The sequence below is a fragment of the Parasteatoda tepidariorum genome, chromosome 8 (assembly GCF_043381705.1).
Source record: "Parasteatoda tepidariorum isolate YZ-2023 chromosome 8, CAS_Ptep_4.0, whole genome shotgun sequence".
NCBI lineage: Eukaryota > Metazoa > Arthropoda > Arachnida > Araneae > Theridiidae > Parasteatoda > Parasteatoda tepidariorum.
In genome coordinates this window covers 69064007-69075423 of record NC_092211.1, presented here as the reverse complement: position 1 = coordinate 69075423, position 11417 = coordinate 69064007, and the positions used below count along the sequence as shown (strand labels likewise).

At 28.7% G+C, this 11417-nt stretch overlaps 1 protein-coding gene across 2 annotated transcripts in view; it reads left to right on the top strand.

The window, feature by feature from the left end:
• The first annotated feature begins 662 nt into the window (after positions 1 to 662).
• LOC107448750 (discoidin domain-containing receptor 2) overlaps positions 663 to 11417 on the top strand; it is a 607770-nt gene continuing 597015 nt past the window's right edge. For both annotated transcript variants that reach the window (XM_071184184.1, XM_043046729.2), the window contains exon 1: positions 663 to 939. The gene's annotated coding sequence lies outside the window, so the exon portion shown is untranslated. The remainder of the gene's footprint in view (positions 940 to 11417) is intronic.

Here is an 11417-nt window from a genome sequence, read left to right as displayed (position 1 = left end):
GAATATTTTCTTATTAACTCTAATTTACAAACTTGTTTAATAATTTCATAACTGACTCAATAATTTTTTTTTTTTTTTTTTTGTCTTTATGGCTTAGTTCATAACTGTAACTTTAGGAAAGAGAATATTATTTTCTTACTTATGTTTTCTGGATTGTTGAACAATAATAATAAAATTATTTTAGTTTTATAGTTAGTTAGTTTTACTGTGCGATCGTCAGAATTGTCCTCTTTACTTACGAGCAAAAACTGATTACATTCGATTTCTTTTTAGTGCCCTACTATTTTTTCAAAAAATTCGCTTTTTATGAAGCAATAAAAAATATTTTTTAATAAGATTTTCTTATACTGTATAGAAAATAGAAATAAACAAATTAATCGCCATTAAAGTAAATCAAGCAAAATCTCTTTCGCTAATCCATAAGCACATCATTACAAAAAATAATAATTATAAAATAATTAAATAAATAAATTCACTCAATTAAATAAACGAAAAAAAATTATAGAAACGAAAAATAAGCAGCTATTCTAAATTGTATTTAACATTTTTTTGAAGAGCTAAGCAGAGAAGATAAAATACCAATCCATTTCCAACGCGCAATGAAGCCCTAAGTTTTTGAAATCACCACCAGAGGTCGCTAGTCCTACTCCGCGGGATGCGGAGAGATCTTCAAATGTATCCGAGATCAGTTTCGAATTCAAGCGGGTACTTGACAAATCCATGTATTTGGTGCGTTCTGTGTGCTGTAACTGAATTGAACTGGATTTATTGACATTTGTTGTGTAAACAATAAGCTTGTGATATTTTGTTTACTAAAGAAAGGAAATAATGACTTGGTTTAAAGTGTTTTGTACTCAAATATTGGATTCATTATCAGTGAACTAAGTGTGAAACATGTGATTTTTATTTACTAAGAACTAAAGAAAGCGATAAACGCACGTAAGTACAGCATTTTTGTTATTTTTAGTTAGTTGATCTTTGAAATCCTTTAGAAATACTATATAATAAGAGTTGTACTCTATTTGTTTTGTATGAGAATGTTAAAATATATTTGCACATGTACAAATAAATAAATAAACATAATAGGTAAATTTTTGGATAAAATCAGAAAGTTGATTCTAAGTTATTACTATATCAATTATTCTTAAAATTAATCTAGTGAATTATTGTTTGATAAAAATTAAAAAAAAACTCCATTCATTAAATAAAAATATAAAACTTGAAAATAACAGTCGTCATGTTTCTAGCGCTCAAAAATCGGCTCCCATTTTCAAGACTTCCCAGTGAATAAGTGAATGGGGAAAAACAAAAGTGATTTGCGATTTATTGAAAAAAATTTATTGCTTTTAAAATATTTTTAATTAAATAACATCTTATCGCTTCAGTTTCTTAGGATTATTTATTTAATTTAATTAGGGTTACCAGTATCTATTTATGTAGTATACCAATGTTAAAAATAATGTTGCGTTTGTTAAAAGATGATAATATGTAAACAATAATTAAACCAACGCTGGGTACAATCATTTAAATAAACTTTTTTTAATTAAGTTAAAAAAATATTTCTTAAACAATATTTTAAAGGTAATCACAGTTCCTTTCAAAATTTGTAATGTAAATAAAAATTTCAAAAATTTATTAGCATGATGAGAGAGATTTTATTTTTACAGCTTAAATACAAAATTAAGGTTTAAGTGATATACTAGCGGTTGTCAGTGCTACAACATATTAGCATTTTCATTAGCGCTTTGAAAACGTAAAGTAATTTATTTAAATTTGATATGACAAATCAAACGGATTAATTTAAAACTTTAGCTGGTCTTATTTTTATAAGTTTTAATTTAATTTCTTTCTTTTATTGAAATATAAAATTTGATTTCGTATAAAAATCACTTTTTTATTTGTACTACTATTTATTTGATTGTAATAAAATTAATTCTGAAAATTTATTTGGCATATTTGAAAATTGACCATTCAAAAAATACAGCGCTAGATTTCGAGTAACAAAATATTTACAAACGCGATACATTTTTTTGAAAAAATTTTGAATGAATATAAAATATGAGATTTTTTTTTAAATAACACTTTTTTTATTAGGTACTAGGATTACAATAGATTTAATTTTTATACTAAAAACACTATACATGATTTCAACTCTTTCTTGGCTGGTATTTTTAAAAGTTAACTCTCCGAAAACAATGAATTAAGATAACAAAATTCAGCTTTTTACTTTTTGTCTTTTACTGAAATTTACGTATGATTGAACTTAGATAAAGAAAATATAATTTTTTTATTTAAAAGTATTATTAATTATGTAATTTACTTCTGTAATGAGTAGGTTCAATCTTTTGAAAATAAGTTTGACGTTTAATTAAATTGTCATTTTTCAAGTTGGCTACTTAAAAACTACAATTTAAGAGTGCCAAAATGGAAGATATTCACAAAAATGATAATTTCCTTCAGTGAAATTATAAAACTTGAATTTGTTTAAAACCACTATTTATTTTGTTCTGTGATAACGATATGTTATTTGATAGTGATAAAAATATCACGATGCATTTTGGCTTTTCTGCAATTGGTTTTTTTGAAAAGTTTGCTCTTTGAAAACATCAGTTCAAGCTAGCAAAGTGCAAAATCATTGCATTTTTGTTTTTGCAAAAGTATGTTGGTGCACTTTTCACAAATCTCAAATGCCATTTTTTAATTGGAAGTATTATAATGATGTACAATTCGATTCTGATTGAATTAGTTGAAATTTTTTAACCGGCTGTTTTGCTTTTTTAAGCAATTTCATATTAAAAAAAATTTATTTGAAGCACAATTTTCTCATTGAATAAAAATATAAAAAACTAAATTTTTGGCAGGAAAAACTAAAAGTGAAAAGATGTGTTTAAGCACCACAAACTCTCAGTGGTCAACTAGATTTTCAAAAGCTGGCTTCTTAAAAATTTAAACTTATGGAAATTTAAGATTGCGACGAAAATGATCTTTAAAAAAATGATGCATATAAATTTTATCTTTTGCTTATATATTGTTGGAAAATTATAATCCTTGCAAATAAGATCTTGACGAAATCTTGCAAAATCAGTTTTCCATTACCCAAATCGTCCCGCAGTGGACAGATCGTTAACACAGTTCCCAGCAGATCACCGAAGTCAAGCATCACTGGCTGCGGTCAGTGTGCGGGTGGGTGACCACTTGGATCAGTCTGCGTAGGGACCGAGGGTGTGCGGTATTGGTCCTCGATAAACTGTGCTACCGTAAAGTGCTCGACATCGCGTGCAGGTCGTCAGGCTACCGAAGCAGGGGTGCCATTCTCTCTGCAGAGGATCGAAATCGGCATGTCTTCGGATCATCGTCAGGGATGTTTCCCAGACCGTCGCCAATAGCCCATTGTGCAGCTCTAGTGCAACATAAATAAACTTCAACAACAACCATTACCCAAATCATCTTTTCTTTAAGTTTTCTTGATATTTGTATGTGCGTCATAAGCAAGAAAAGAAAAAAAGCTGCACTTATTTTCTTATATTATAGCCCCTACTTTTTTTTTCATTGTTTATAATCTAATTTTGGTTTACAATAAGTGTTTCTGAAAAATCTTAAATTCCGAAATCACAATAATTAACTTTTAATGTGATATTTCATTTCGAATCTGAAAATTGAACCACTGAACTGTACAATTTTCAGTAAATTAGATAAAAATTAAAACTATTTTGTATTGTATTTTTTATGTAAAAGTTTCATTTTAGTAAGATGACGAGTGCTCTTAGAAAACGAAAATAAAAAAACTGGTAGCAAACTTTTTAAAGGAATATTTGAAAACTCTTCTTTACCTTTGCAATTATTTTTTTAGAAAATATTTCTATTAGAATATTTCTTTGACCGATTTCTGTTCTCAGAATATTAATATGTAAAGGTATAGCTGTGAGTTTTCAAATATTCTCTTAGAAACTTGACTACCAGTTTTTTTAGGTTTTTAAGAAAGCTGATAAGCTTGCATTTTAGTATAACGCGTTTAATAGTTTAATTCAATATTGTATTACCTCTCAATATTTTATCTCGTTTTTAATATATTTCTACTGAATTTTCTTGTAATTTTTTTTTCAACTTTTATCGCATTTTTTCATCTAACCTTTTTATCTATTTCAACTGATTATTTATCTTCTTTTTAAAATTAATATACTTCATGTAGTTTAAAATATCAAAAAAAAACTTAGGTAATCTAAATATAAAATTTGATATTGTTTTAATAATAATAATCTCTTTTAAAATTAATGTGTTTTCGCAGATAAAGTGATAGGGTTAGGAAACTGATATGGTTATGTAAGGAACGCAAGATAAATAGTAAACCAAACAACCAGCAACAAACAAAATAGTCTGAAAATCAACAAAACATTAATTTTGAATTGAATCTATGAATTGTGCTTTTCTATCATTTTTTTGTATTTGCTGTGGTTATTAAATATCTGTGTCGACTATTGTCATATATTAATAAAGAAGCTATTAAAAACAAAATAAAAATACATAATAAATCAAACAATATTCTAATGTTTTTAGTTTCCTAAGAATGATTAACGTAAGCACATTAATTTTGCTTAGTTAATTTATTACCCAAATCTTATTAAGCAATTTATCGTAACTAAAGCATAAAAACTTATTTCAAATAGTTTTTATAAATTACGGCGATTTTTTAAAGCGAATTTCGCTTTCAATTTGGTAATTGATGACATTCGATTCTGTTAAAATGGCGCTGGCATTGGTGCGGGAGCATCAATTATTCTACAAAAATCAGTGAAGAGCGCTAATATTTCAGCTGACTTAGTTTCGCTTCAGTATTAATGATCACCCCTTGTGCGGAAAAACAAACCATAAAATGTCATTAATAAAAACTATGTGATCTGGTTTGAGGTTAAAAATGTAGCGTTAAAGTACTTTGCTGAGTTTTCTCTTCTTTTTTTTTAGTAGCTGATACAGAAACTGTTTGACCAGTTTCTATGTGGTATGGCTTTTTAATGGTTATTGATGAACTTTTCAGGGTATTGATGCCAAATGAAATTTGCTTTTTTTCTTGTCCTAAGTTTGTATCAACGAAAGGTTTTGTTCCGATTCGTGTGTATAATAGTTAAAAGTAAATATTATGATTATACAATGAAATGTATGAAATAAGATTAGGGTGAAATTTATTCGTTTAATATTTTCAGATAAAAATTGTTTCCAAAACAAGCAAATAATTTAAAACTTTATATATTATATTTTAAATAACAAATATTATTAGTCGCCTTTGGAGACCAGTTTGGTAAACTTTCAAAATTATATGGCACAGCATATAAACTTTAATGGTAACCAAGCTGAGTGCACAGTACAACTGTGCATAAATATTTTAATTATTCAACCCCTCCTCTAATTCGAACACTTTAATTAGTTTTAAACAATATATTTATAAAAATTTTTCACCGTCCAGCTGTTTCCAGCTCCGTGCGCAATTTTTCAATCCAGCGGCTTTTAACCACCCAATATCCTGTTTAACATTTTCTTTAAAAAAAATAAAATTTGATTCTGAATTTTGTTTGTTTGTTTGTCTCATTTTAAGCAACAAATTTTAAAATAAATTCCAGCAACCTCTAAAAACCTTCTAAAAAGAGAGCAAGTTGTCAAAATCGACTGAATAGTAGAATCGCTGCCACTTTGAAACAAAACTAGAAAAATTACTTAAGAAATGGTTAAACGGTTTACTTAAGCTGAAAAAACTGTGGTAGTGTATCAGTTTCTGTGGTTTTTTTAGTTTTGTATCACGCTTTTATTTTTCCATTTTTTTCGTTACCAACATTACGTTTTTTATTTCAAATCACTTTTGTTTCTTCTCATTCACATCTGGGTTAGTCTTGGAAATGGGGCCTATTAGTGAAGAGCTCGAAACATGTCGATTGTTTTTTGCTATTTGTATATTTTTGAATCGAATAAAGTTTTTAACAAAGTAATTATTTTTTTGTTTCAGTTTCTTAGGATTATTTAATTTTATGATCAATTAGATTGTTTCAGTTACTAATCTTTATATCAGGGCACGTAGCGTTTCAAAAAGTGCTTAAAGGTGCTTATTTTCGATTTCCGTTTTTTTTAAATTCCATAAAGGTGCTTTTTTCATTGGGTGTTTTTAAAAAGTGCTTAATTTTTCCTTTTTCGAAAATGAGAATTTTCCTTCANTAAAATAAATTCCAGCAACCTCTAAAAACCTTCTAAAAAGAGAGCAAGTTGTCAAAATCGACTGAATAGTAGAATCGCTGCCACTTTGAAACAAAACTAGAAAAATTACTTAAGAAATGGTTAAACGGTTTACTTAAGCTGAAAAAACTGTGGTAGTGTATCAGTTTCTGTGGTTTTTTTAGTTTTGTATCACGCTTTTATTTTTCCATTTTTTTCGTTACCAACATTACGTTTTTTATTTCAAATCACTTTTGTTTCTTCTCATTCACATCTGGTTAGTCTTGGAAATGGGGCCTATTAGTGAAGCGCTTGAAACATGTCGATTGTTTTTTGCTATTTGTACATTTTTGAATCGAATAAAGTTTTTAACAAAGTAATTTTTTTTTTTGCTTCAGTTTCTTAGGATTATTTAATTTCATGATCAATTAGATTGTTTCAGTTACTAATCTTTATATCAGGGCTCGTAGCGTTTTATAAAGTGCTTAAAAGTGCTTATTTTCGATTTCCGTTTTTCAAAATTCCATAAAGGTGCTTTTTTCATTAGGTGTTTTTATAAAGTGCTTAATTTTCCCTTTTTCAAAATGAGATTTTTCCTTTACTATGCTGATTTTGGCTTCGAATTATGCAAAAAGACACAGTTCACATTGTTCTATTCAACGTTTTTACAATTAATTCAATCCGAATCTATTTCGGCGTATTGTCAATCCGTAGCGTTTGAAAATGCCATTCGTTTTACGTGATTCAAAATTTCATGACTTTTGACAATTGTCAAAAACAATGCCAAAAGGTTTTAATTTTTTGACGTGACGGTTAAAACAAGATAAAACCGTTAATTGTCAAAAACTTTCCAACCATGCCTAATTATGATATTTTTTTTAAAGTGCTTAAAAATATTTTTTGAGTCCTTGAAAAGTGCTTAAAAGGTGCTTATTTTTCGTTGAATAGTTTGTCCACGAACCCTGTTTATGTTTTTCCCTTACCTTTCTAAATTTGTCTAAGTTTACAATTTTGCTCATACATCTGTCTTTTTTTATTATTTCACGTTTTCATTACTCAATTTCATTATTAAAAAATTTAAACAAAAACTTCTCAGAAGAAAACATCATTTTCGAAACTGCACTTTTTACATCTCCCCATCTCTTCCAAAAATAAAACTATGTGCATAATAAATATATAATCTAATTATAAAAAAGAGTGAAATATTACCTTACAGCACTTATATTTTGACTAACATTGTGCGTGCATGTCTAAAGATTTCACGCTGGGCCTAAAACAATACCGATGATAAGGGTCTCGTCATTCGAAAATTGCTTTATGCTTAGCGTTTGTTCTTACCTCGCAGCAGGACATTCTTCCCTAACATGTGGTAACAAGTCTAAAAAGAACAGTCACCTGTTACAAGATGGAATGTAGACAATATTCCTTCATGAATATAAGTTTTATTACTTTGTTCCTCCTACACTTCATATCCTTATTAAGGAGGATTTATGTCTTACACGGGACATCAAATTGTGGCGCCATAATTCAGATATACCACAGAATATACCTCCCACTAGCCTGTCTCGGAGGACGGTTAGAGTTATTAAAATATGCCGTGTTCGTTCTCTTGTTGAATTTTATAATGTATCTGACAGGTTGAAATGAGCTTTTCGTTTTTGAAAAGTAATTTTTTGGGGGTATCGTCAACAACATTGGATCGAATTTCTTATTAATTTCCAGAATGATTTTTGGTTCTTTTTTCAAAAACATAATTTTAGATATTTTTTTTAAAAACAATTTTTCAACAAGGCGATGTATAGCAGGTGCAGGTAGAACTTAGTTTAGTTTGCTTTCGTAAAAATAATTTTTTTAGGTATCATTGACAATATTGGATCAAATTTCATATTAATTTTTGTGGTTCATCTTTTAAGAGTTTAATCTTAGATTTTTTTAAAAAAGAAATCTTTTTTCGCAATAATGCGAGTAATAACAGGTACGTGCATGTAGAAATATACAGGTGTAGGTAAAAGCTAGTTTTTGGCTTTTGTAAAAATAATTTTTTTTTGGTATCATCAACATATTGACTCAAATTTCATATTAATTTTAGGCACCAGAATGTTTATTGGTTATTTTTATTTAAAAATATGATCTTAGACTTTTTTTCTAACTAAGCGATTTAGGCACAAGTAGAATTAAGAATTTTTGTTTTCGAAATTTTTTTTTTTTTAAGTATATTATCAACAATATTAATATTTATGTAACTGGATCAAATTTCCTATTAAATTTAGATTCCAAGAGGAGTTTTTTCTCTCATATTTAAGAATATAATCAGATTTTTTTTCTTAATTTATATTTGTTATATGACGGTTTATCTTAGGGCTAACTTTTGAAAACTCTTTCGTCACAAGGAATAAGCCTTTTTGTTCTATTTTTATATCTGTTTTGAGTTCGTAGCAGACATTCATAACTGTTAGATTAAATTTTATTTAGTGCACACAAAAGATAAACTTAACAATCTAAATAATTTTTGATCTAAATTTTGGATTTTCACGTTCAAGAGCTTAATGGTTGTAAAAATACCACTTATTCAAAATTTGATTTTTTTTGAACTATTCGACCAATTTAGCTCATATTATGTATTTTCTAATTTAAGATTGCATTCTTCAAAATGATGTAAAAAGTGTATATACCTTTCGATTCAAAGTTTTTACCCCAATTACTTTACAGAATAACAAAAAATATTAAATATTTACTGAAAGTTATATTTGCAAGAAATTATCTTAAGATAAAAAAATTTTATATTTGTGTGTCAAATTTTTTCAACCCACTTAAAAAGTTCTCGAGATAAAGTGAAATATGCAAAAATTTAAATTAACATTAAGAGGTCATAACTTTGAACCGTTGACCTAATTATTGGAACCATATTTCCTTGCGTCCCCAGATTCGAGGGACATAAATCTGAATCCATCAAAAACGAAGTATATTTATTCAGAGAAAGTACGTTTTTGTGTCGTGTTTCGTAACTTAATATATCGTCCGTACTAATTAATTTTATTTAATATTTTTTTCATTTTATAACCATCGTCGAACAGACGACCCAATTTTTGGGTTTACGACTACTAAAGTTCAACTCCGTAGCCTTGTAATTTTGAACCCAATCCAAAAGATAAGGGAACTCCTGGATCAAGTATTGGGAGAAATTTGCCTTCGTGGAGGACTTTCTTTGAGGGAGCTAACCCGCATTTGCGTTACATGGAGAGGAAGACCACGAAAACCTCCCATGGTTAGCCTTACTGTAAAGGGACTCTAACCCATGATCCGTCTACCACTGAGGATACGTCACGTCAGCACTATGGTCGGTGCAAGCCGGGTGCGGAATTCGTATCGACCAGCCATTGCCGGGACTCGAACCTGATTTACCTCATTGTAAGGCGAACGCTCTATCCCCTGAGCTATTGCGGCTCTGTACTAATTAATTAGAATATTTGAGGTACGATCATTAAATCAAATTATCCCTGGAACGATTATTAAATCGAAAGTTATTCAGAGTGGTCCGTTTTTTTTTTCGCACTGTACATTTCTAGTCAGTATCTTTTTAGTGATAATAAAAGCTGCACAAAATTCTAATATTGAAAAAAAAAAATCCAAGTTTTCTTTATAAATAAAAAAAACATTTGAAATCGAACTTTTAATTCATAAAAGTTAATCCAGCCTTGTCTTGTTTCAGTTCTAAAATAAATAAGCCTTCAACATTAGTCATAGCATAGAGTTCAACATTGACATTGTCACTTGTTGAAATTAATACCACCAGATAGAGGGTTTTTTTTAATGCTGAATGATTTTTTTAATAATTAAAGTATTTTTTGTATTTCTGACTACTCAATACTCTCTCTCAGAATAGTATACACAGTATAAAATTAGAAGTTTACTTTGAGTTTAGGACACTTTAATCTGAATCATTTTTATTTTTGCTGGCGGAATTGGTTCTAAAAAAAGAAAAAAAATTAAAGTGATTAAGTTTTGTGGTAATTTTGGAAATCGAAGAGCATTACAAGGAAGCCAAAACATTTATGAAATGGAAAGAAGAGTAACCGTTCTTAGGCGCCATGAAATTTCATACGAAAATAATTATTTTCAATTTAATATTAAGTAAAACTTATTTGAAAACAATTCTGCAATCAAAATTTACAACACATATCAGCATTATTATTGAAATATGCCTTTTTTTGCTTTTGCTGTCAAATAACTGCGATGAATTGATTACTCTGGTTCGAAGTCCTTTGCGAGATATCATCATAACGTGGTCTAATTATCAATTTATTAAAACTAATATTTTTTGTTTGATTTGCACTTTGTGAGCTCTTCCTAGTTGTCGGGCTAGAAAAAAGCTTTTGCAACTGTGTGTAAGTTGCCAGGGGGTCGTAGAGGTTAAAATTATACAATTTTTTGACCAACATCGTGATCGTGACAATGGGGTCAGCGTTTCACATCGGTCGCTTTTACTATTCTGACAAAATAGTACCCAAGGAACTGAAACTGGGTGGTCTTCAAACCTGAGCCCAGGTCTTCACAACGACAACTGTGATCCTGATATCGCCACCCAAACACCACTCCCGATCACGAAAGAGGTTGAACAGAAAGTAAAATTGCCTGAAACAAAACTGGCATTTTCTTATATTTATTAGGTTATAATCAGGGGTCTGTTCAGACATTTTGTGAACGGTCCTGTTGTTGTAAAATTGTGAAAAAACTATTCATAATTTGTGAATATTAAGTAAGCGTTGAGTTACATTCTTTCAACCAGGGTCCTGCCTTTGCAAATTTGTGCAAATAGGGTCCTGTTATTTCAAAAATTGATAAAACCTTTTTCAAGAAGTTTTTAAATTGTAAATAGATACAAGATTCTGCTCAACAATTGCTGCTACTAAACTAGAGATGCAACATACAAATATTTGGTATCTAGCCTATACTGCTCAACACAGAGAATATTCATTTCGGACGAATAATGGAAACAAAATCACTCACATTTTTAACAATTTCAATTGACATATGTTAAATAACACAACTTAGTAATGCATCACTTTTAATGTGTTACGAATTAAGTAAACTTAAGCAATTCATAAATTTATAATATTTTATTTAAAAAATTGCCAGAAATTAATTTTTATTTATATAACGTTCAATTAATTTTATAAATAAATATAAATTGATCAATTATTTATTTACAAAAAAATGTGATT